This window comes from Giraffa tippelskirchi, chromosome 5, assembly GCF_054371585.1.
Source record: "Giraffa tippelskirchi isolate mGirTip1 chromosome 5, T2T-mGirTip1v1.2.pri, whole genome shotgun sequence".
Classification (NCBI taxonomy): Eukaryota; Metazoa; Chordata; class Mammalia; order Artiodactyla; family Giraffidae; genus Giraffa; species Giraffa tippelskirchi.
In genome coordinates this window covers 118,002,800-118,027,104 of record NC_137279.1, presented here as the reverse complement: position 1 = coordinate 118,027,104, position 24,305 = coordinate 118,002,800, and the positions used below count along the sequence as shown (strand labels likewise).

General features: G+C 36.6%; 1 long non-coding RNA gene across 1 annotated transcript in view; it reads left to right on the top strand.

Annotated features, from left to right (window-relative positions):
• LOC145507093 (uncharacterized) overlaps window positions 1-20,846 on the top strand; it is a 33,941-nt gene extending 13,095 nt beyond the window's left edge. Inside the window, exon 3 of the long non-coding RNA XR_014054555.1 lies at window positions 17,989-20,846. This is a non-coding gene — a long non-coding RNA (uncharacterized LOC145507093). The remainder of the gene's footprint in view (window positions 1-17,988) is intronic.
• The last annotated feature ends 3,459 nt before the right edge of the window (window positions 20,847-24,305 follow it).

Below are 24,305 nucleotides of genomic sequence, written 5' to 3'. Positions count from 1 at the left end.
CCTGCCATTCTCATGGGACAGCTGAAAAACTCCTAATCATTCTTTAGCTGCTAAATCTAAATGCTTTGGAAAGGAGAGAAGGGTATGTGAATTTCTCTTGTCTGCAAGGACTAAGATATACCTGAAGAAAAGTTGGCCTATTTGAATAGTGTCTCTGTCTTGGTAAAGCAATCACAATTCAAAGAAAGATGTGACCAACAGAAAACAAATGCTGGGCAAGAGTTAGTGGACTCCCAGTGGGGAGATGCTGACACCTGGGGCCACCGAGAATGGTATTTTTAAAAAATAATAGATAGTGATGATTAAGGGCTAGAAGTTCTACCACCACCAATAACATTACCACCAGAACTCCACAGATGCTTTTAAACCTTCCAGAGTTTAGATCAAATCCAAAAAGCGTCTGAAACTTGATGAAAAATATTCTGTACATAAATGAAAACAGTTAGATTGGCTTACTTTGCCCTGACAAGAATTAATGTACTTTTCAACTTCTGGGATAATTAAAAGCTAGAGTTAGAATTTAAATTCAGTTATAGAAATATAAAAATATTGAATATTTTGGAACTTTTTTTAAAGATTTCATTTGTTATTGTACTCTTCATAAATTTATCATTCATTAGTGTGCTTCAATGTAAGATTTAGTAAATATTCTAACTTTACAAGTTTTATTTGACCACCATTTAGCTCTTAACTATTTTTGGAATATAATATTAAAGGCCAAATTAAAAATTTACCAAGTACCTAAGAATTTAGTAAATTTAGTTAATTTTCATAATTTTAAATGTCATAATAAGAATATTTTTGTCAGTTGTTTCCTGAGATATGAATATAAATTGCTCTTTTATATTCATTTATGGTTATTTTCATACATAAAGGCTGTTCTTAATCATCTTTGCCCATTCCTGCTGTCACAGAGATAGAAAACAGCATAAAACATTTTCAGTCTCCACAGGTCACTTAAAATTATCAAATGACCTAGAGGCTAAAACAGGCTATGTCCTTTTATTGAACCCCAGGAGTCACTAATATTTCTTTTAGCACGATGAAATAATAGAATTTACTTTTCTTGCCTAAAGTATGATAGAATTCACTTATCCAGCTTATTAAGAACTTTGTTTCATTTGTATTTTTTATTTTCTTTTTTTCATGAGCATGAAAACAAATTCCATAGGACAGTAACAGGCCTGAAAATATGAGTTTTCACACTATATAGAATGTTCCTTTAATAAGAAGCCAGAGCAATGTAGAAAATAGGGATTGACCCCAAATCAAACGTGAGTCAGGGCCATGTCTTGCTATTCCTTTAATCATCTCTGTTGTCTTCCTCGAGCCTCCCAAGTGGCACAATGGTAAAGAAATCACTTGCCAATGAAGGAGATACGAGAGTGCACTGCAGGTTGGATCCCTGGGTTGGGAAGATCCCCTGGAGTAGAAAATGGCAACTCATTCCAGTATTCTTGCCTGGGAAATTCCGTGGACAGAGAAGTCTAGCAGGCTACAGCCCATGGGGTCGCAAAGGTTTGAACAGAGCTGAGCACATGGCAAAACAACAACAAACTCTTCTTCTCCTCCTCTCTTATAAATCATTAAACTGCCTTCAGATTTCCCACTTAAACATTAGAACCAGGAATACTCCACTATTCTGATCTTTCCCTTCTCTCAATTTATCTTACCTAGTGTGTCTTCAGAATCTGCTCAAAAAAAAAAATATTATTCCTATGATATAAATGGATGATAAAAATTATAATACTACCTTTCTTGGCTGAAATGATGTTTACAATTCAAGTGTCATCTTAAAAAGTTTGCACCCCAGAAAGATTTTACATGGCCTATTGTAAAATACTTCAAGACAAACTTTATAAATATAGACCTACTCTTTGATTTTGGTTCAACTTTCAATCAAAGTGTCAAAAAATAGTAATGTGGAATACTAATTAATGACAGTAAAAAATTATAGCTGGTACTTTTACTATGAAGCCATCTTTTACAGTTCTTTTTCTTCCCCAATGAATTTACATACCAATAATCTTCAAACTTAGATTTACTACATTTTTAAACATTCAGGGAACAATCTTTAATTCTTACCATCTCAAACTATATACTTTGAAGAAGAGATCCCACAAATTGTGCATATAATTTGTGTCACAATTAAATTTTTTAAAGTTTGTATTGTTCAACTTTAACATTTGTGTTTTAAAACAATATTTGTCAATGTTCACCAGTTGCCTGAGGAAAAAACAGACCCCTGAAATTTAATTTACTCATGTCTTGCTTTTTTTCGCTGACCTTTTTTTTTGTTTGTTTGTTTTTGAGCTGCCCAGGCTTAGATAGATAATATGGTGGTGGTTGTTTTAGTCGCTAAATCATGTCCAACTCTTTGCAACGCCATGAACTGTAACCCTCCAGGTTCCTCTGTCCATGGGATTTCCCAGGCGAGAATATTGGAGTGGGTTGCCATTTTCTTGTCCAGGGGATCTTCCTGACCCAGGGATCGAAACTGCGTCTCCTGCATTGGCAGGTGGATTCTTTACCACTGAGCCGCTAAGGAAGCCCCAGATAACATGGTAAAGGAAAAAACAAAACAAAACACTAGCTCTGATAAACACCAATCAAGACACATATTTTCTATGGCAAAGCTAGCGGATAAGAAATAAATAAACTGGAGATAAGTAGGAAAGCTGATGTAATTAAACACTCTACTATTAAGAGAAAAAAAAGATACTTTAAAAAGTGACTGAGAGGTAACTGAAGAGGAAAATCATACCTGATGAGTTCTGTAGATAACATAGTGCTAGTTTAATATATAAAGGTCATCTCAAACTTGATGTGTCTGAGAAGACATTTGATCTCACTCTTAAATCCACACCCACATCTGTTTCTTCTCCAGTTGTCCCCATTTTAGAAAACGACACTTATTTTCACACTGTCACTCAAACCCAAACCCTTTCATGTTGTTCTTGTTACTTTCAAGCATACCATGTATTTAGTTCTTCTACAGGTTCTGTTTGTTCCATCTTTCTGAAACAATATTTCCTGAATCTGCTTATTTCTCATCTGCCCCAGTTCTTCTGTCCCTATCCAAACCACCCCATTTTCCCTGTGAAATTTCAGTGCCTTCTTAATAATTCTCATTGTTTCAATTCCTTTCCTTCTACAGACACTTTTCTACAAAGCAGGCAGCCTGATCATTTATAAATGTAAATCAGATCACACACTCTTTTGCTCATATTCTTCTTTTTTATTCCACAGAAAAGAAAATTTTAACCTCACTCAAATGACTCTGCATGACCTCTCCAACAGCCTCCACTCATGAAAGTTTCTGGTTTACTTGCTTAATTTGGTCTCACTAGTTTTCCTGATGATTTTTCAATAAGCTAGGTTGATTCTGACTTAAAATTTTGCACTGTATTTCTTCTTTGCTTAGAATTCTCCCAGTTCTCCGTGAACCCCGTTCCCTTATTGTATTCAGAGTTCTGTTTATAGAATCATCTATGGAGAGATTTCCTTGATCATCCCACGTAAAATTCTCTAGTCCTTGATATGCTTTATTTCGTGCAAATAATTTATCTACTTAACATTATAATGTTCTATATTTGTTTATTAGTTCATTATTTTCTCCTTCAACTAGGACATAAACTCCACTAGAGATTTTTGGCTAGTGGATCCTTTGTTTTCTCAGAAACAATGCATTACACAAAGTATCATTAAATAGGTATTGGCTAACTAGATCAATGGGGCTTCCCAGGTGGCTCAGTGGTAAAGAATCTGCCTGACAAGCAGGAGATGCAAGTTCAGTCCTGGATGAGGAAGATTCCCTGGAGAAGGAAATGGCAACCCACTCCAGTGTTCTTGCCTGGGAAATCCCATGGACAGCGGAGTTGGTAGGCCATAGTCTATGGAGCCACAAAAGAGTCAGACATGACTTAGCAACTGAACAACTGCATAAATGAATAAACTGCAATAGACATTCCCCTTGAATGCATCAGCCAGTCTCCAGGCCTACAGTCTTTAATTTCAGTATCATATACTAAAATTACTTGGATGACAGTAAATAAATTTTTTCTGGTATTGTCACACAGCATGTGGGATCTTAGTTTCTTGACCAAAGACCTAACCTGTGCAGTGGAAGCACAAAGTCTTAACCACTGGGTCACCAGAGAAGTACCTTATTTTATATTAAGGTTCATGTCTCATCTTTAATTTCAAGTGTAGGGCTAACATATTAATGTTCATTTTAAGAAAATATATCGTCATTTGTATCATCATTTCAATAAAAAAGTAATAATAAAAGAATGATTCATTTTAATTTAGATAAGATAGTTAATGTGGCTCTAGTGATGACAATACTGTATAAAATTAATACATTACTTTCATTATCTGATAAATATAAATTCTTAGCATATAGATGTGACAAGTTCTGCAGCTCACATCCAGCAACATTATTATTATTAGGCAAAGGAAACTCAACTTCTCACCAGAGAAGGGAGAGAAATTTAAGTGTTCCTTAATAACTAGTGTATGAGATTTAGTTCTAAACACTTTGTGTTTTAGAAAGGCAAACCAGCATATTAGACCAGTGGTCCTCAGTTGAGGATGATTTTTCTCACCAGAAGACATCAGCAATGTTTTCAGTTTTGGTTGTCACAGCTTGGAGAAGGGTGCCATTGGCATCTAATCTGTAGACAACAGGAATGCTGCTAAAATTCCCACAATATACAGGGTAGCTCTCCATAGTAAATTATCCAGACCAAAATGTTACTAGCATCTAGGTTGAAACACAGTGTTAGACAGGCAGGATTGTAATTTTGAGTCTTTCTTTAATTTAGAACACAAAATAATTTTGAAACTTGTTCAAAACTTCAAGCTTATTCCTCTGCATTTATGATCTCTAAGCTTCAGGCAATCAGTGCCTGCTCATATCTTTCTTCTCTTACTCATGCAAACTCAGAGTAACTGCTTTTTCATCTTACTTTCTGCTGCTCTTCCTGGAAATATGTAGCTTATAGATCAATTACTTAGATCCAGAGACTCTGGGAGCCCAAGTGACCATTTTTTCTTTCTATGAGTGATTATTCCCTTGAATTTTTTTTTGATTATTTGATTATTCCATTGCTAATGCACCCATCTTTCTCACAAAAGTGTTCATCATCTTTTTCCCAAAACAAAATATGCTCTAAAATGACTATTGTGAACTGATTAAATAAAAACTGACTCAAATTTTTCAACTAAATTGAGTAAAGTGAGGCATGTATATTGTATAATTATTTTAACTTTTCTTGAAATGAAATACTTTCTGTTCCAATAAGTTTACTATTTCTCCTATTACTGGGAAAAAAGAATCTCTGCTGTTGAGACTTTTCATTCTCAGATATCAGTAAACTTGTTGACTTAATCTGGCATTAATGGGGAATGGCATCTTTGGAGCTCAAACTCTATCTAGCTAGTTCCATGACTTTTATGCTATCTTAGATGTATGTTTGAATTAATAAAGCATCTAGTGATTTCATATCTCTTAATGTGTTATATGATATATTTAAGTACATTATATATATATTAAATTTTTCCTTAGTGAACTAAAGTCCTGAAATTTGCTTCAGATAGTCCTAGATTAAATCAATGCTCAATCATTTACTGGTGTGGCTATTGTTTAATCGCCAACTTGTGTCCGACTCTTGCAACCCCATGGACTAGAGCCTCCCAAGCTCCTCTGTTCATGGAATTTCCTAGACAAGAACACTGGAGTTGGTTGCCATTTCCTTCTCTAGAGGATTTTCCCATAACTGTAGGCAAGTTATTTAGAAACTAGGTCTTATGCTCAATCTGACACTGTCTTATGGAGTATTACAAAGAAAAATAATATGATAGATGAAAAATGTCTCACATGGTCTCTGACACTCAGGAGGTAAATACTAAGTAGGAATGAGTAGTGTTATTAGTATATAAGAATTTGATTTTCTAATGAAACAGAAAATTTTCAAAATTCTTTAGAGAAATTGATCAGGACCTTTGTACCATATTGTGTTCCATGTTGCCTCTTGACTCAGAAGCAACATACCAGAAGATATTTGTTCATTTAATAAATAAAAGTTCACTTTTTTTTTCCATATAGATATTCAGGTTTGTGTTTTGTCTTCCCCAAGTACGTTGATTTCCAGTTTGGACTGCTTTCAACTTTATAAATAAATAAATAACAAATTATCTATAGATGTGAGTCTACTTCTGGCTGCCTTATTCTGTTTTATTGATCTATTTGTTTTTCCTTATGCCAGCATAACAGAGAAAAGACATGTAAATGTTAGAAGGTATTAAATTTAAAGTATGTGTGAGATGTATTACATCTGTGAATATGGTTCACCCAATTTTATTTGAGTTTAAAAATCTGAGATTTAAGATATCAAAATGGCAGATATTATTTTGATTACCGAGGATATGAATAAAAATTATTTTCAGGCCTTTTAAAGATAAATTTCACAAAAATGTTATTCTGAGTAAACATTAAGCAAATGAAAGGCTGATTGATGATACTCGATATAGACAATGTTTTATCTGTCATTCTTTGTCATGGGCCATTTGTAGCCATAAACTAAAAATATTAAAAAAAAATAATAGAGAGAGAGAAAAGAATTTCCAGAATATTAGCCTCAATAAAGTTTTTCAAAGTGAGGATGAATCCCTATCACTGTGACTTGCACAAAATGAAAAAAGTGAAAATGTTAGTCACTGAGTCATGTCCGACTCTTTGTGATCCCATATAGACTATAATCTGCCAGGCTCCTCCATCTATGGAATTCTCTAGGCAAGAATACTGGAATGGCCATTTCATTCTCCAGGAGATCTTCCTGACCCAGGGATCGAACTTGGGTCTCCCACATTGCAAGCAGATTGTTTACTGTCTGAGCCATCAGGGACACCCAAAAAGACTTGCGAAAAATAGGGAACAATAGTCAATAATAAATATATGCTACATGAATTAATGCATGCATGAAAAAATGAATGTTGGGGACATACAAATTGCTTTGAACATTTTCTATGATATTATGATTGACATATGGTTACTTTCATATAATGGCAAAGACTGAGATAATATGATAATATGATAACTTTAAGATAATTATCCTGAGATAATATGATAATTTTAAGAAATATCAGATTTTGAAATAGTACTGTGTGAATAGTACTGTGAAAAAGTAGTGTTTTTCTAACCTCTCATAACTATGTAAGGCAATATACATTCAAACTTTTCTATTTCTAAAATTTCTTTCCATCTCTTTTAAGGTGTATTACATTAAAAAAATCTCATACTGGCTTATCTTCCCAAATCACTTTCCCAACTGTTACACACACATGAAAGCAACAGTTTTCTATAAATCTTTCAGCGGTTGGCTAATTCCAAGTCAGTTATGTGCTCACGCTGTGATAAAATTATAATGTATTTCTCTTTCTGAAGTTTGGATTTAGTTCAGACCTTGGAATGTGGATTATAACACAACAAATCTTGCCATCTGGAGGTTTGCAAGTCATAATATTTTTTACCTTTATTGTCACTGCATCTCTTTATAAAGTCATAAGCATATGAGAATAAACATACACTATTCCCTGCAGTTTGTCAGTACAATAGACATTTGTGACAAGTAAATTGCTAAGAAAACATTTATAACAAATATGATTTGGATGATAAGTTGTACCTTTAAAATAGAAAGAAAAATTTCCAGGCATCTAATTTTTGTATTACGGGCTTAGGAACAGACTTTTCTCATTTGAAGAATTAAGTGAGTTGACAGTTACAGAGTAACAAAAACCTACCAGCTACAAATGACTGCACTGTTGTAGAGTTCAACCTTTTGAAAAGCCTATCTTTTATTCCCTAGATGCTAATAGGCTTCTCAACTTGATAAAAAGTTGATTTACCATACAGGTGATACCTCATAAAGATAGGTCTATACAACATCCTTGAGAAATCATGTTCAGATACTGCAGACTTTCAGGTTAATGAGAAAGTTAGATGCAAGATCTGTGAAATTTGAAATCAGTGAAATTTTGAAAAGTATATATTGACAATTATTTCAAAGGTCTGTAAACATGATACAAACACTTACCGACTGAAATTTTCTAATTGACTCAAGTTATTTTCCTAACAACATTTCTGGTTGAAGGCTGAGGGAAGGTGAAGTTGGCACGATGGTGCCTAATTCAGGAAGTATCACTCTTATTAATTTTAGCTCAGAGCCTATTGAAACAATTTAAATTATATGGAAGACAGTATATTTGGCCATTTCCTTTATTTCTCCCAGTAATAATCAGAAGTCATGGTGGTTATTCATTCAGTTCAGTTCAGTCGCTCATTCATGTTCAATTCTCTTTGACCCCATGGACTGCAGCACACCAGGCCTCCCTGTCCATCACCAACTCCTGGAATTTACTCAAACGCATGTCCGTCGTGTCGCTGATGCCATCCAACCATCTCATCCTTTGTCGTCCCCTTCTCCCATCTTCAATCTTTCCCAGCACCAGGGTCTTTTCCAATGAGTCAGTTCTTCGTATCAGGTGGCCAAAGTATTGGAGATTCAGCTTCAACATCAGTCCTTCCAATGAACACCCAGGACTGATCTCCTTTAGGATGGACTGGTTGGATCTCCTTGAAGTCCAAGGGACTCTCCAGAGTCTTCTCTAAACCACAGTTCAAAAGCATCAATTCTTCAGCCCTCAGCTTTCTTTATAGTCCAGCTCTCACATCCATACATGACTACTGGAAAAACCATAGCCTTGACTAGACGCACGTTTGTTGGTAAAGTAATGTCTCTGCTTCTTAATATGCTGTCTAGGTTGGTCATAGCTTTTCTTCCAAGGAGAGAGCGTCTTTTAATTCCATGGCTGCCGTCGCCATCTGCAGTGATTTTGGAGCCCGCAAAATAAAGTCTCTAACTATTTCCACTGTTTTCCCATCTATTTGCCATGAAGTGATGAAACCAGATGTCATGATCTTAGTTTTGTGAATGTTGAGTTTTAAGTCAACTTTTTCACTCTCTTCCTTCACTTTCATCAAGAGGTCTTTAGTTCTTCGCTTTCTGCCATAAGGGTGGTGTCATCTGCATATCTGAGGTTATTGACATTTCTCCCAGCAATTTTGATTCCAGCTTGTGCTTCATCTAGCCCAGCATTTCGCATCATGTACTCTGCATATAAGTTAAATAAGCAGTGTTACAATATGCAGTCTTGTATGCCTTTCCTAATTTGTAACCAGTCTGTTGTTCCATGTCCATTTCTAGCTGTAGCTTCTTGACCTGCATACAGATTTCTCAGGAGGCAGGTCAGGTGGTCTGATATCCCCATCTCTTGAAGAATTTTCCAGTTTGTTGTGATTCACACAGTCAAAAACTTTGGCATAGTCAATAAAGCAGAAGTAGATGTTTTTCTGGAACTCGCTTGCTTTCTCAATGATCCAACAGATGCTGGCAATTTGACCTCTGTTTTTTTTGCCTTTTCTAAATTCCGCTTGAACATCTAGACGTTCACAGTTCATGTACTGCTGAAGCCTGGCTTCGAGAATTTTGAGCATTACTTTGCTAGCATGTGAGATGCAATTGTGAGGTGGTTTACACATTCTTTGGCATTGCCTTTATATGGGTTTGGAATGAAAATTGACCTTTGACCTGTAAAAATTGGAAATTGTCCTGTGGCCACTGCTAAGTTTTTCAAATTTGCTGGCATATTGAGTGCAGCATTTTCACAGCATCATCTTCATCAGAAACAACAGAATGATCTTCGTTTGTTTTCAAGGCAAAGCACTCAATGTTACAGTAATCCAAGTCTATGCCCTGCCCAGTAACACTGAAGAAGCTGAAATTGAATGGTTCTATGAAGACCTACAGGACCTTCTAAAGCTAACACCCCAAAAAGATGTCCTTTTCATTATAGGGTACTGGAATGCAAGAGTAGGTTATTCATTAGGTTTATAATTAAATTTTGTTCAAGTAAGTAATGTGAGAAGATGCTAAAAGAAATTAAAGACTTTTCAAATGGAGATAACAAAAAAGGCATAAAATAGCACATGTACTCAAGCATTATAAGACTTTGCTTCTGAATACTACCTGCACCTGAACTCTGGAAATCATGCAATAATGTTTTAGATATTCATCTGTCAATTTCTAACAAAAACTATTCATACATTCATTCATTCAAAAAATAATTGTTGAGCACTGACAAAAGTTCTTGGTATTGTGCAAGTTGGTGGTAAAATTGAATAAGAAAGGATACCTATCCTCAAAGAGATCACTAACTCATATAGATTCCAAATTAGTAAATGACATTTGCAACATGTTTTTTAATAGGTACTATAATAAAGGTAATGCAACTGCAGTGAACGCATTGAAAAAAGTCTAAGTCAATCCTACTTGAGAGTGAGATGGCGGAAGCACAGACAGTTTTAAAAAGAAAATGAAGCTTGAGCAGAATTTTAAAGAAAAAAAAAATATTTCCAGAGATGTAATATAAAGGAAAGAAGTTTTAGAATGAGGACATGTGTATGGGTAACTTCTTGGCTGAAAATAAAAATGTAAATTACAAAGCTAATTATGATCTTTTGATATAATATTTCTACTGAGGCATTCATTGATATGCAGCCTACTTTGAAATCTAGTGTGGCCTAAATTTAGGTGTGGGGACTACTGAAACATTTTCACTACCTTTTCTTAGAGCCTATGAAGTTAGCAAACTAAAATCACATAATGTGGAACACTTTACTGATGATTTCTGTGTGGTTCCTTGGAAAAGAATTTTCTCCATGCATAGTTGTTAATAGTCCGATCACATACTTTAAGAATAGAAAATCATATTTCTAACGTGTTATTTGAAAGCAGTTGCAGTGTAGTTTTATACTATAATCTTCTAAAATATTATAGAATTTCTTTGCATTAACCTGTGGACACTTGAGCTGATACATTTTGTTACCAGAATTTCACAGATCAAATTCACACAGTAGTTTGTATTTTCTCTCCCTCAGATTTACTAATTTAATACTTGATTGGTTTGTTTTTGATCATAACACATATATGTAACAGAGTTGTTTCTAATTGAAGAGGAAAAATTATGTAGCTTCTCAAAATATAATATTACGGCCCTCAACTACCAGGATTAACAGATAAATTTGTCTTCTTTCTCCAGTCCCCAACCTCCTTTCCTGGTACATCTGTTTCCAGAGGTAAGGATGGATGTCACTATGCAAAAGTATTGCCTTGATGATGGAAGACTATGAAATTGATGTATTATCCTTCATAACTAGTTACTTGTTGCTGTTGTATGTTCAAAAGACGGAGGTCTGTGATCACCGCTGAAGCATAAATTCCCCTTTATACTGCTCACTTTAAACTATTAATGCCTTCTGAAAATCTGCATGTTTTCTGCAATCTGTCTAGGCAGATCTTTCAGCTTGCCCTGCTTTCACTATTGTTGCAATAAGCCTTTGCTTTTTCCAATGCTCTTCCTAATGTGCTCTTGGTTTTCTTAAAATTATAAATGGAAATTTTACATTTAGGAAAGAAGGATTAAGTTAATTCATATTGATAATATAGCAAGGGATCCTTTTGCAATTTTTTATTTAATTTTATGTCCTCAGAAAGCCTACCCAAAATGGAAAGCATTGACTAAGAACTCATATATGAGCACAGTTTTGGTGGTGCAGGCTAAGAGCAGGAAGGCTGGCCTCAGCCATGTCCCTAACAGCCAAATAAGGAGAAATTTGAGGGGTGGAGGGTCAAAATCTATATTTGAAGCTGTAGATTTCCTTAGATAGGTAATTTAATTTCTTAAATTTAAAAATAAATAAGATGTAATATTTTGCAATACAGTAGCTTATGGTTATCGGAGAAGGCAATGGCACCCCACTCCAGTACTCTTGCCTGGAAAATCCCATGGACGGAGGAGCCTGGTAGGCTACAGTCCATGGGGTCGCTAAGAGTCGGACACGACTGAGCGACTTCACTTTCACTTTTCCCTTTCATGCACTGGAGAAAGAAATGGCAACCCACTCCAGTATTCTTGCCTGGAGAATCCTAGGGATGGCAGAGCCTGGTGAGCTGCCGTCTATGGGGTCGCACAGAGTCGGACACGACTGAAGCGACTTAGCATTAGCATTAGCATTAGCTTATGGTTGAGTTGCCTGTATGGAAGAATGCAGAGTAAAACACAGAGAAAGGGATGGGTGATAAGCAGAGCAAAGCAGGTAGCATGCAAATGAGGGAAAAGGTCCAAAATTAGTAGATAGCATTATGCTTTGCAAGCATGGCTTGAAATTCTGTCTTAGAAATGGCATAGAGGATGCTGTCCATATGCTCCCAAGATCTCCTTCACTGGACCAGTACATCTCCCCCCAGTTGTTAACTAACGGCTCATAATCCCCTGCATCTGCCAGAGCATTGCCCTCACTTGAACTGGATCTGCCTCTCTGAGAAGTTTTACACCATAGCAAGATCCCAATGACAGATGGACTCTGGGATGCAAAGATAATGCCCCCTGCCTCAGCAGGGAACCTCACTCTCCTCCTGAGGGGATATCTTTAATGTATCACTTTGAAAACACAAGTGCTCTAAGGCTCTGCTTTTTGGAATCCTACATAGATGATGCCAAAATGTATTCTGGAAATAGACTATAAGGATATGATTCTGAAGGTGAGTCATTTGCTAGCAGGGAGGCAATAAGCTCCCAGTAAGATAGGAAAAAGGGAGGCTTCCTTGGTGGCTCAATGATAAAGAATCCACCTGCCAATGCAGGAGAGAAGGGTTCAGTCCCTGGGTAGGGAAGATCTCCTGGAGAAGGAAATGGCAACCCACTTTAGTATTCTTGCCTGGAGAATCCCATGGAAAGATGAGTCTCGAGGGCTACAGTCCATAGGGTTGTAAAGAGTAAGACATGTCTTGGTAACTAAACAACAACAATAAAGTAGGAAAAATATTAGTAGGGCCTGAGGGACTGTAACAGTGACTGCTCAGACTTTCACTAATTACTTAGAATAGGCTGTTTATGGAAGATAATTCTTTGGCTGGTGCAGTAATTCTAACATTTCAGAGATAGAATGTAAATAGTAATTAATAAAACTGTGGAACTTGATGTTTGTTGCTAAGTTCCATTGATGTACAGAAGAGAGAAAATTAGAGACTTAGAACTATAATCAGTCTCATGAGGGTCAGGAAGCTTCCTTGGAGGCTCATTTGGATACTCTTTATTGCTCACAACCAGAGGGGGGCAGCAGTGAAGAGCAGATACAGGACCAAATTGTAAGACTGGGAGATTTGTAAAGAAGGAGGAACTTTAGTCCAGACAAGAGTCCAATGCCAAAGGCAGAGCCTTAATAACAAAGAGTGATCCTGAGACTTGAGAGGGGATATCTAGTCTGATGCAGTTGAGAATCTTGAACCCTCAATTCACCTTGTCAGCTCGATATCAGCTGACTCGACTTCCCACCTATGGAGAGTCCTCAAATGAAGCAAATGCCTTACAAAACCGCACTTGCCCTCCTTGGGCTCTGCCTTACCTACCTTCTTCATCATGCATAATTAGAGAATAATGTGCCACATTTTCAAGTGAAGCCATTTTCCAGTTAGACAAACACTGGATAAAAATGATCATTTAAGTAAATAGCATTTATGCTTAAAATGCAAAAATCACTGTAGGGAAGCTGACCCCTATTTATTGCACTTAGTACTGAGCCATGCTGATGAGGCCAGCATTAAGCAAGGCCTGACTGTGAAAGAGTTGGCCTTCTATGGGAGGAGATGGATTATATGCCAAATGAGCTGCAAGACCCAGCTCACATGTACCAGCAGGAAAAAGGAAAATATGCCAGGAATGTATTCTCAGAGTGCTGGAACAAAGAGAGCAGACAAGAGACTGAAAAATGGAGTTTTTTTGATATGAGAATATTTTCCCATGACACAAGATTTAACATCCTGCAAGGGGTTTGGAAAGTGTTCCAAATACACTATTGGTTGGCCCTTCAATTCTTGGGAAATTAAATGGACCACACTAATTGAAATAGGGAAGGTAGAACTCTGTGACAGATTAGAATAAAGGATTTAAAAAAATCCTCAAAGAATTGGGCATACTAGATTGGGTCTACTATAACAGATTGAAAACCCACAAGATGGTGATTTATAAAGATGAAAAAATATGTGATTATAAGGAGGACACCAGCATCACTGAGAACTCAGCAGTGGTCACCCTTTCTCCTCAGGGCTGAAGAGGACATGCTGCCTTGTATCAGTGGGATGATAGGAACCCCATATAGCAAAAGCCAGGTGGTGACACTTCAGTGCCAGCAGAAATGTGGATATAATCACCAACATGAGCGGCAAGGTCAGACTAGCAGCCAGGGGCACCTGGCTTGCTGTGATCTGTAGAAATACAAGTGGAACATTACATCCTCAGGTCAAAATAGATGGCTGCCAGCAAAACAACTGAATATAAACAGGTTCTACCCACTATCTGAAAGTAGAGGCTTCCTTGGAAAACTTCCCTAAGCTGAAATGGCATATAGTGAAGAAGCAGTCACCGTAAGGCACATCTTGCTAACGAATACATGGAATAAATTGAGATAAAGCACAAATGCTCATGCAGTTCAAAGCTCTGGCAGCTTGGTGCTGAGATGCCGAGTATAGTCTCAGGGAAGCGGCTTGGTGGTACCACTCTTGCTACTCAGGGCGCACTGCCTCTATAAAAGCTCCCTGCAAAGCAAACACTGAGTGTTGTTTTTGCTCTTCATTTTTTTCATAAATGTGAAAATCCTCTTTACATTTCTTTCGGGTAGTGAAAACAGGTACTAATGGAGTTCTTTTGTAAAAGTAAACTGGCATAATGCAAACTTTCAAAAAGTAGGAGATACATCTATTACGGATAAACGATGACAGGCAGAATGCTGCCCAATATAGAATCAAAATCTTTGCCTAATTTCTAGAATTGATCCTGAGTTCAGATATAGAACTATTTAAAGGAGAGGTTGTGTCTCCATGAAGAAAAAAGACCTTGCAACAAGAGGCAGATGACAATACTGTATGCTTCACCCTTCTCTTGTGCACCCTTTCCCCAGATGCTGAGAGTGGTGGTTTCTAAGGGCTCACAGATGCCCTTTGTACAGCATATTGGCTTTGGAGGAATGGGAGCTCCATTGCTCAGAAATTCATGTGCCCCCTGATCTCCAGCTCATAGGGCTGTCAGAGGCTACTGCCAGGCTGCCACAGGGTACAAAGCGTTGGCCGCCTTGCCACAATCAGGACCAACTGTGTGGTACAACTGATCCTCCAGGATGAAGCTGGTTGCCAGCTGACACCACATCCTTGCTTAGCTTTCTTTGCTTGCCCTACCTTGCTTCTCTCTATCATTTTCTCCTAGAAGCACTCCCTCTATAAGTCACTTTCACAAGTGATTTTACTGAAGTCACTACTTCAGGCTCTTCTTTTAGAGCAGACATTCACAACCTTTTTGGCACCATGACCTGGTTTTTCCACAGACCAGTGGGTGGTGGGGATGGTTTCAGGATGATTCAAGCTCATTACATTCATTGTGCACTTTATTTCTGTTATTGCATCAGTTCTACCTCAGATCATCAGGCATTAGATTCCCTTTTTTAGCAAAACAAAGAATAGTAGAACCACTCTCAAAGTGAAAATCCTATGTGCCACTGGAGGCAGGGGAGAGGCCTGACGGAAGGTTGTTGCATCCTGTGGGCCCCTCTCCATATTTGGTCCATGAGTGAGGGACAAGAAGAGTAATCCTGGCTCTCCTAGTTGCTAGAGTATGCAAGCAATAGACAGCTCCTCCACATATACCTTGGTTCCATTGTCTGTAAAATTAATAATATTAATAATGTTTTTGGAATGATATATCCATAATATACAATCTTTATAGGGACTGGCTCAGGATAAGTGTTCAATACACACAGAGCTATTTTAATTATTTATTTTATAATATCTTTTAGCTATTATTTCTGCATATGATACACTGTAAGGTTTAATATTAATAATAATTATAAACATTAAATGAAAGCTTAGGGCTTCCCTGGTGGCTCAGACGGTAAAGAATCTGCATGCACTGCAGGAGACCCAGGTTCCATCCTTGGGTCGGGAAGATTCCTTTAAGAAGGGAATAGCAACTCACTCCAGTTTTCTTGTTTGGAAAATCCCATGGACAGAGGAGCCTGGTGGGCTACTGTCCATAGGGTCACAAAGAGTTGGATATGACTGAGTGACTAACAGTTATCTATGTGTTAGGCATCGTCTTAAAACATTTTACATGCATCCATATAATAATTTTGGTTACTCTATGAGATTAGTAATATTCATGTTTATGTTTTGCACATGAGGAAACTGAGGAATGTGTGGCCACGTGGCTTGCCAAAGTTCTCATGACCGGTGAGCCATGGAGATGGGCTAATAACCCCAAACTCTGATTCCAGAGTCCACACTCTCAATCATACACTTTGCTGTTTCACTGTCATTAATCCTAATGATGACAAAAAGTTTCAGAACTAATTTGTTGGTAGATATAATTTTTAAATAAAGAAAATGTAAATATTGGGTCACCTTTAATGCCATCATCATTTTCATTTCCAATTTTGGGGGGAATATTCAATCATTTGGATAGACCGCATCTGCAACACAAAAAATCCAAGTAAATACTTTTTATTTTTACAATTTGGTTTCCATTGTAATGCAAAAATGGTTCAGATGGAAAATATGTGACTATTATGTTTTATCAGAGAAAATTTGGAAGCAGCTTGGCACTAAATCTGCTTATATAATCATATTTTTTCTATATATAACTTGAAACTTTAAAAATTCTTTCTTACTGTAAAGACTAGCTTTTCACAACTATTATTTTGTATTTTGAATGTAAGAGATTCTTTAAATAATATAGGAAAGAAAATGCCTTCTTTGATTTCTGCATCTTTTTAAAATTTCTTTTGATGATAGAAACTAAGGAGCTGATGGTTAAAATTATATAACAATACATTTGTAGTCAATTTCATATAATCAACACATTTTCTTAGTTCTAAGTATACTATTGAAGGCGTAATTGTAATAGTAACTTAGTGTATGTGCCTGCCATTATGCTAAGCAGCTGATTTGTGTAGCAATGCTACAAAGTAAGTATTATGATCCTCATTCTATAATGAAGAAACTGGGGCTCTGAAGGTACAAGGAAACCACCACAGTCATAGGGACTATAACACATCAAAACTCATTCTCATTTTAATCAATATGATATGCCATATCCCTGGAAAAAAAGAAGAGTTACTCCGTTTTTAAGAAATGAAAGATATGCAGTAAACATATGGAGAAGTAGTGGGTAAGAGAAGAAATACAATATGTTTTCTGCTAATTGTGTTACACTGATTGATGGAATAAAAGAATTCAGATACATGCTTGTGATGTTTGAGCAAGTTACTTTTCACTGGTTTGTTAAGGATGAAACTTTAAATGTTCAAATATATAGTCAATTCAATTAAGAAAAATCAGTCAAATTATTTATTTTGGGTGTCGATTTATTAGACGACTAGAGGCTCTATTCAAACAGTATTGCATGGAATCAAATAGACCTGGATTTGAATTGTAGCTATTCTCCTTGTGATAATTCCTAACCAACTATGCCCTATATTCATCTTCTGTAGAAGGAGGATAATATTGCCTAACATTCTAGGGTTGTGGAAGAAATTAAAGATCATGCATTTGATACATGATAATTACTGCTACCATCAATTAAACAGATTTTAAACAGATTTTATGACAATCATACCACAAGAATTCAGTGTTTTTTTCTATATTAATGGCATTATGCCACATAGAATCCAGTTATTAAGGTAAGTGCATAAAAGTAACTGTTTAAAATAGTCTTTGTTACTTTAGTACCTAAAAAAAAAATCTTTGTATTAGTTTCTTAGTATTACTGTACAAGTACCACAAACTATATGGTTTAAAACAATGGAAATTTATTCTCTCATAGCTCTGGAGGTTAGAAGTCTGAAATTGAGCTGTTGGCAGAACCTTGCATGTTAAGTCAATTCAGTCATGTCCGACTCTTTGCAACCCTATGGACTGTAACCCTCCAGGATCCTCTGTCCATAGGATTCACCAGGCAAGAATATTGAAGTGGGTTGCCATGATCTTCTCCATGGGATCTTCCTGACCCAGGGATGGAACTCGCGTCTCTTACATTTCCTGCACTGGCAGACGGGTTCTTTACCACCAGCACCACCAATCATGCTCCCTCCAAAGATTCTGGAAGAGGAAGTTCCCTAGTCCTCATCCTCCCAGAAGCCTATCAGCCCTTCTGACTGACCTGTAGATGCATCACTCCAATTTCATGCCTCCAACATCGCATAGCTGTTTTCTTTGTCCTTGTCTACATTTTCCTCTTTTTATAAAAACATCAATCATATTAGATTCAGTACTACTCCAGTACTCATTTTAACTTAACCAATTACAGTTGTGATAACTCTGTTTCCATATAAAGTGTCATTGACAGGTATTGGGGATTAGGCCTTCACCATTGTTTGGGGCCACATAATTCAACCTATAACATCACTTAAGGCAAGTAAGTAACTTTTAAAAACTGTCAAATCAATGGCTCTATTTCACTGAATCTAGCCTGCTCCCATTCCTATTAGATTTTGAATCAACCTGACATGAAGTCAATTCCATTATTTTCACTCCCCCTCTCCCCTAGACTCCTTTGGTTGGTACCAGTATGGCTGTGGGCTTCCCTCAGACCACACAGTTTTCCAGTTGCTACCCTGCCTCACACATTTACTGGATGATTCCTTTGTATGTAACATGCTAGAATATGTGTGAGTGTGTGTGTTCAGTAATGTCCAACTCTTTGCAATTCCATAGCTATAGACTGCCAGACTCCTCGGTCTATGAAATTTTCCAGGCAAGAATACTAGAATGGGTTGCCATTTCCTACTCCAGGGGATCTTTCCAGCCCAGGAATTGAAACCATGTCTCTTGCATCTCCTGAACTGACAAGCTGATTCTTTACCATTATGCCACCTGCGATGCCCCACATACAAGGATATTTTTGCCCAAATTATACTTGATTTTAAGAATCGCTAACACAGCTGTCATGTTGTGTCATTTGACAATGTCTGAAAATAATTATATATGAAGAAATTTTTATTTGTCATCAGGATGATAATTTATAGACCCACAGATGATATGAAAATCCAAAGCTCTGCCATAGTCATATTTATTTAGTTTGGAATATTATGCACTCACATGCATACTATAGAGGGTATTATTGATACGAGCAGAGCCTAGTAAATCACAATGCTTCTACAAAGCAATGTCTGTGACTATAAAGTTCCTTGTTGTCCTTCCTTCCGTGATATCATTTTCTCATTCACTATTCGTTAATGTTGTGGGTAGAGGCATGTTTATTTATAGCTCCCATAAATTTCCCATATTTATATAACTTTGGTACAGACTGCCTTACCAGTGGCTCAAATAATTTTTTGTACTAAAAAAGTAAATTTCAAAACTAATTCTGGATTAATTAAAGATTATTGTCTCATGAAAATGCACTATTTAGAAAAATTATTTTTCTTTATGTTCAAAATATATATTTTGGTCTCTCAAGCATTTTCAGTGCCAAGTGAACTATTTTTTATGAACTTATCCAGCAGATATCTGTGCAAGCATCATGACAAGCATTTGAAAGTTATACAGATATATTATAAATCAAGGTCTTGACCTCAAGGAGACAAGATTCTAGGAGGGGAGAATGTGATGATCTAAACCACCAATAGCTACACACTACAAGGCAAAATGAAACCAATGCTATAGAGAGATGTGAAATGCTATAAGAGAAATGGAAAAAGTGGTTGTCTGATTCAGACAGAAGTTTCAAGTAGGAGAACATTTTGAGGGTCTTTACAATAAGACCCTCAAAAAAATGGTATTTCTGAAGGGGAGAACACTTCAGAAGAAAGCACCAGCATGAGCTCCAGTATTCTTTAAATTCATCAAATATATATGAAATGGATTTTCTTGACAGTAATCTTTGTTTAGTATTCAGATAACTACTGATATGAATTACAAAAATAATGCTCTTAATGAATATGCAGTCTTTACAAATATGAAATTCAGCTGAAATAATTGAGAAAAAAAATCTTTTAGGGGCTGGATATATATCCAGTTAGGCCAAAAAGATTGAATCAACCAAATCTTAGTGCAATTTCCCACTTCACTTGCCTATCATATTGCAGCTTAGGTAGGATAAAAACCATCTGTTTCAGTCTATCAATGCTAAAGAATGATGATGGCTTCCCAGGTGGCACAGTGGTAAAGAATCTGCCTGCCAATGCAGGACACAAAGGTTTGATCCCTGGATCTTGAAGATACCCTGGAGTAGGAAAAGCAACCCATTCCAGTATCCTTGCCTGTAAAATTCCATGGACAGAGGAGCCCGGCAGGCTACAGTCCACGGGGTCACAAGGAGTCAGACACAACTGAGCATGCATGTGAAGAATGATGCTTCATTACCCCAAAACAGACTGCTTGCTGTATCTCTATTAATTGTCCAATTTATGTTTAAACACGGTTCACTGTTATGTTTCTTTAACTTTTGTGGTTTTTCTCTTCATTTTCAGGTAGGAAATAAACCATTATTGCTCAACCCTACAGTACTGTTTATTTATGTCTATAAATCACTTTGTTCACAAATTTGTATTATTTGACATTTACTACTTTACTTATATTTCAATCCTTATTGTACGGTAATTTCTTATAAGACACATTTAGTTTCATTTGATAAGAACGTTTTTCAAAAAGTAAAATTATGACTCTCCTACAAATGAAAAATGAACATGTATCAAATGTTTTTATTTAACTCAGTTAATGAGGGAACCAGTTAAAGTTAAAACTGGTTCAAAGGTGACTCCGTGCACCCTTCAATAGCTAAGCTGGTAGAGCGGAGGACTGTAGATCCAAAGGTGACTCCAAAGTACAGACATACATATAGGCCATTGAAATATGAAAATGAATTTTCCAATAGGTGCAAAACTGATGAATATCCACAGGGTGGAAATAATCTCTATGGGCCAAATTGGATCTCTATAGGCAAGAATTATTTTCATTACTGTCAGTTTTCTACATCTTACAGAACTGTCAGATCCAACCCAGGAGATGGTTCAGACATATATAAAATTAGAAACTTAGAATGATTTGCTAGAGAATGTTCTGCTTTCTGTTGAAAGGACATACATTCTTTTTGCCCATTTCACAGGTTTCAAAAGTTTTTACAATGACACATATACCTTTTTTATGTGTTGTAGCCAATTGATTACTTCATTGTTGAATAAATGTATTACGTTTGTTTAGCTTTTTTCCTAACCAGTTAAGGAGAATTGTACCTAAGGCAACTATTGCTGCAGCAAAAGAGTCTTTGAAATGGTACCAAAAGTGTTAGAAATCTGGGTTGAAGTCCCAGCTGTGTCATTAAGTTGTGCAATATTGGGCAAATCTTACCTTCTTTGAACTGTATTCTTTTTGTCTGTAAAGTGAGGATGATAATATGAGCTCTGAAAACTAACTTTGAGAATGCAAGATTAAAAATGTGAAAATGCTTTCTAAATTATAAAGTGCTTATCTAAAAGTGGATTTCTATTTTTATGATATTTATTATCAGGTTTTCTCTGTGGATGTACATCAATTTTTTTTTTAATCTTCTAGTGTACCATTAAGTAGATCACTGTGAAAATGATACCTCTTGAGAAGAAAAAATATCTAATAAACACTTCTGAATTTAATCCTATTTCAAACTCTGTAATAATCCTAGAATAACTACTTGCTCTTTTGGAAGTATTCCAATCTAAAGGCCTGAATTAAAGCTTTAGAGATTTATCTAATCTCTAAAGATGCCATGAGCAATACTTTAACGATGTCTAGACCTCTAGCTTAACGTACACTCTAAATAGGGAACACTGGGATACGATTTTTATTCTGATCTACTTTTGAAAATATTTTAGAGAAGAGAATGATTTAAATAGATTTCTTCTTTATGCCAAGTTTAATAGAGGACTTCACAGAGCAATCACTTCATTTAAAGGAGAAAATAGATTTTTGATCTATTATACACTTGCTGGTTTCCGTGAAACGCTGTTTTCTCTAGTGTATAGTTTTTATTTTTTGGCTAGTTACTAATGTGAAACGTGTGGAGTTGATAATAGTTTAAAGATTTTAAATAAATTTGTAAAGGCTCCTAAGGCAGAAGATTCATGCTGTATCCGCATGAGATACTTTTGAAGGCTTTCATCTACACTAGTCCTTTCATCAAGATGTGATGAGTTGGAAAAGGGAGTTGATGTAAAAAGGATTTAAAAGAAGATGGAAAAAACGCTGATAAATAACCAACACTAAACCGCTGATTAGTTCACAAGCTTACTTTTAGGTCATAATATTTGAATCCCGGATCTCTGTTTTCCTCTTCTTTCTTTTTATCTTTTCCTTTCCCCTGGGAACCAACATCTATGCTATTTCTCAATACTGACCACAGAAAGAATAGGAGGGGGGCTAAAAGGTAGAAATTTAATTACATTGATGAAAGAAAGGCATCTTAATGCTATTCCATGAAAATGTTGCAAGAGACACAGTGGTAAGAAAGGAGTTAGTGAGAAATGTAGTCAATCTGTTTTCTTTCCTCAGTGGATTCTGAGTGCACCTGCTACAGAAGGAAGACTCAACTTTGCCACACCTTAGCTTAGCCCTTGTAGACAACTGCCTGAACTGAGTTATCCTACAAAAGAAGAGCATGAAAAAAGTGACTCTAGTAGCATGTAACACAATGTTCCCTTTTGTCTTAGACGGAGGTGTGAAGTACTCTCATATACTGCAGTGAAATTTCAGGTTGCCTATGAAAGATGTTTAAAGAAAATCTGAAACCAGTTCTGCAAATCAAGGTTCATCACTCACCACCTACAATGAAGGCGATAGCATGGAATGTATTGGAGGTTTGATGAGGCTACTGAGAATATTTTTAAAGTTTAAGTATACTGTTTGGTTCCACATTCCTTGGAAAAGAGGAAGCTGACAGACTGGGGAGGTTAAGAGAAGTTTTGTGATCAACTAACATGCAGAAAATATCAACAACATGTACTCCTACACATGCACAAAATTGCAAATCTTTCTTTTTTGTGTTTAGTTTTTTGCAAAAACATACGTAAATAGATTATTTTTGGATTCTAACAGTCACACAGGATAGTACTTTTTCAGCAAATAAAAACTAGGGATAAAGTTTTTAATTAAAAACTTGTGTAGTATCTAGTCAATGATAGAGCCTCAATAAGTATTTGTTGATTTATGAATAGGTGTTGGATTTTAGAACAGGCAAACTGGCAGGATGGCCACAGAGAAGCATATCTTCAGGGAATTAAGGGACAGCTAATGAAGGAATTGTCTTAAATAAAGAAGTAACCTGGGATGACTATCTAAAGCATATAACAAAAGACATCTTCAGAGAAAAATTTTGAGAAAAATGCCAGTTGCTATTAAAGTTCATGCTAGCTGTCTTGGACTTATATCTGGGTCCCAGGGAGAGAAAGTGAAAGTGAAAGTCGCTCAGTTGTGTATAGTCCATGGAATTCTCTAGGCCAGAATACTGGAGTGGGTAGCCTTTCCCTTCTCCACGGGATCTTCCCAACCCAGGGATCGAACCCAGGTCTCCTACATTGCAGGCAGGTTCTTACCAGCTGAGCCACAAGGGAAGCTGAAGCTTCCTGGAGTGGGTAGCCTATCCCTTCTCCAGCATATCTTCCTGACCCAGGAATCAAACCAGGGTCAACTGCATTGCAGGCAGATTCTTTACCAACTGAGCTATCAGGGAAGCCCCAGAGAGAGAAAGGAGTATAATAAAAACTGAAAGAGAAGTTTTACCTAGCTCTGAAATGGATTGGGGAGCCCTCTAAAAGAGAACAATACCAAAGAGAATCCTGTTCTTCTTGTCTACACACTCTCTCCTCTCTCCTGTCCCTGCTTTAAGATGGTATGGACCAACATGAAGCTTTAGCATTCTGGAGGCTCAAAAGAGGAGATATAGTCCCAAATGGATGAGCACACCTGCTCCTGGAAACTGTGCACCGGGGAGAAAACAAGGGAATTTCATTGGTGCCTAGCAGAACATCTGGACATTGGGGAATTCCATTTGAGATGTGCAATGTTGGGATTAGGCATGGCTTGAAGGAATTCTAGAGACTTGGCAGAGGGCTAAAGCCAGCAGACTGGGGAAAGAACTGGCTAATATAGATACCTAGCTTAAAGTGGACT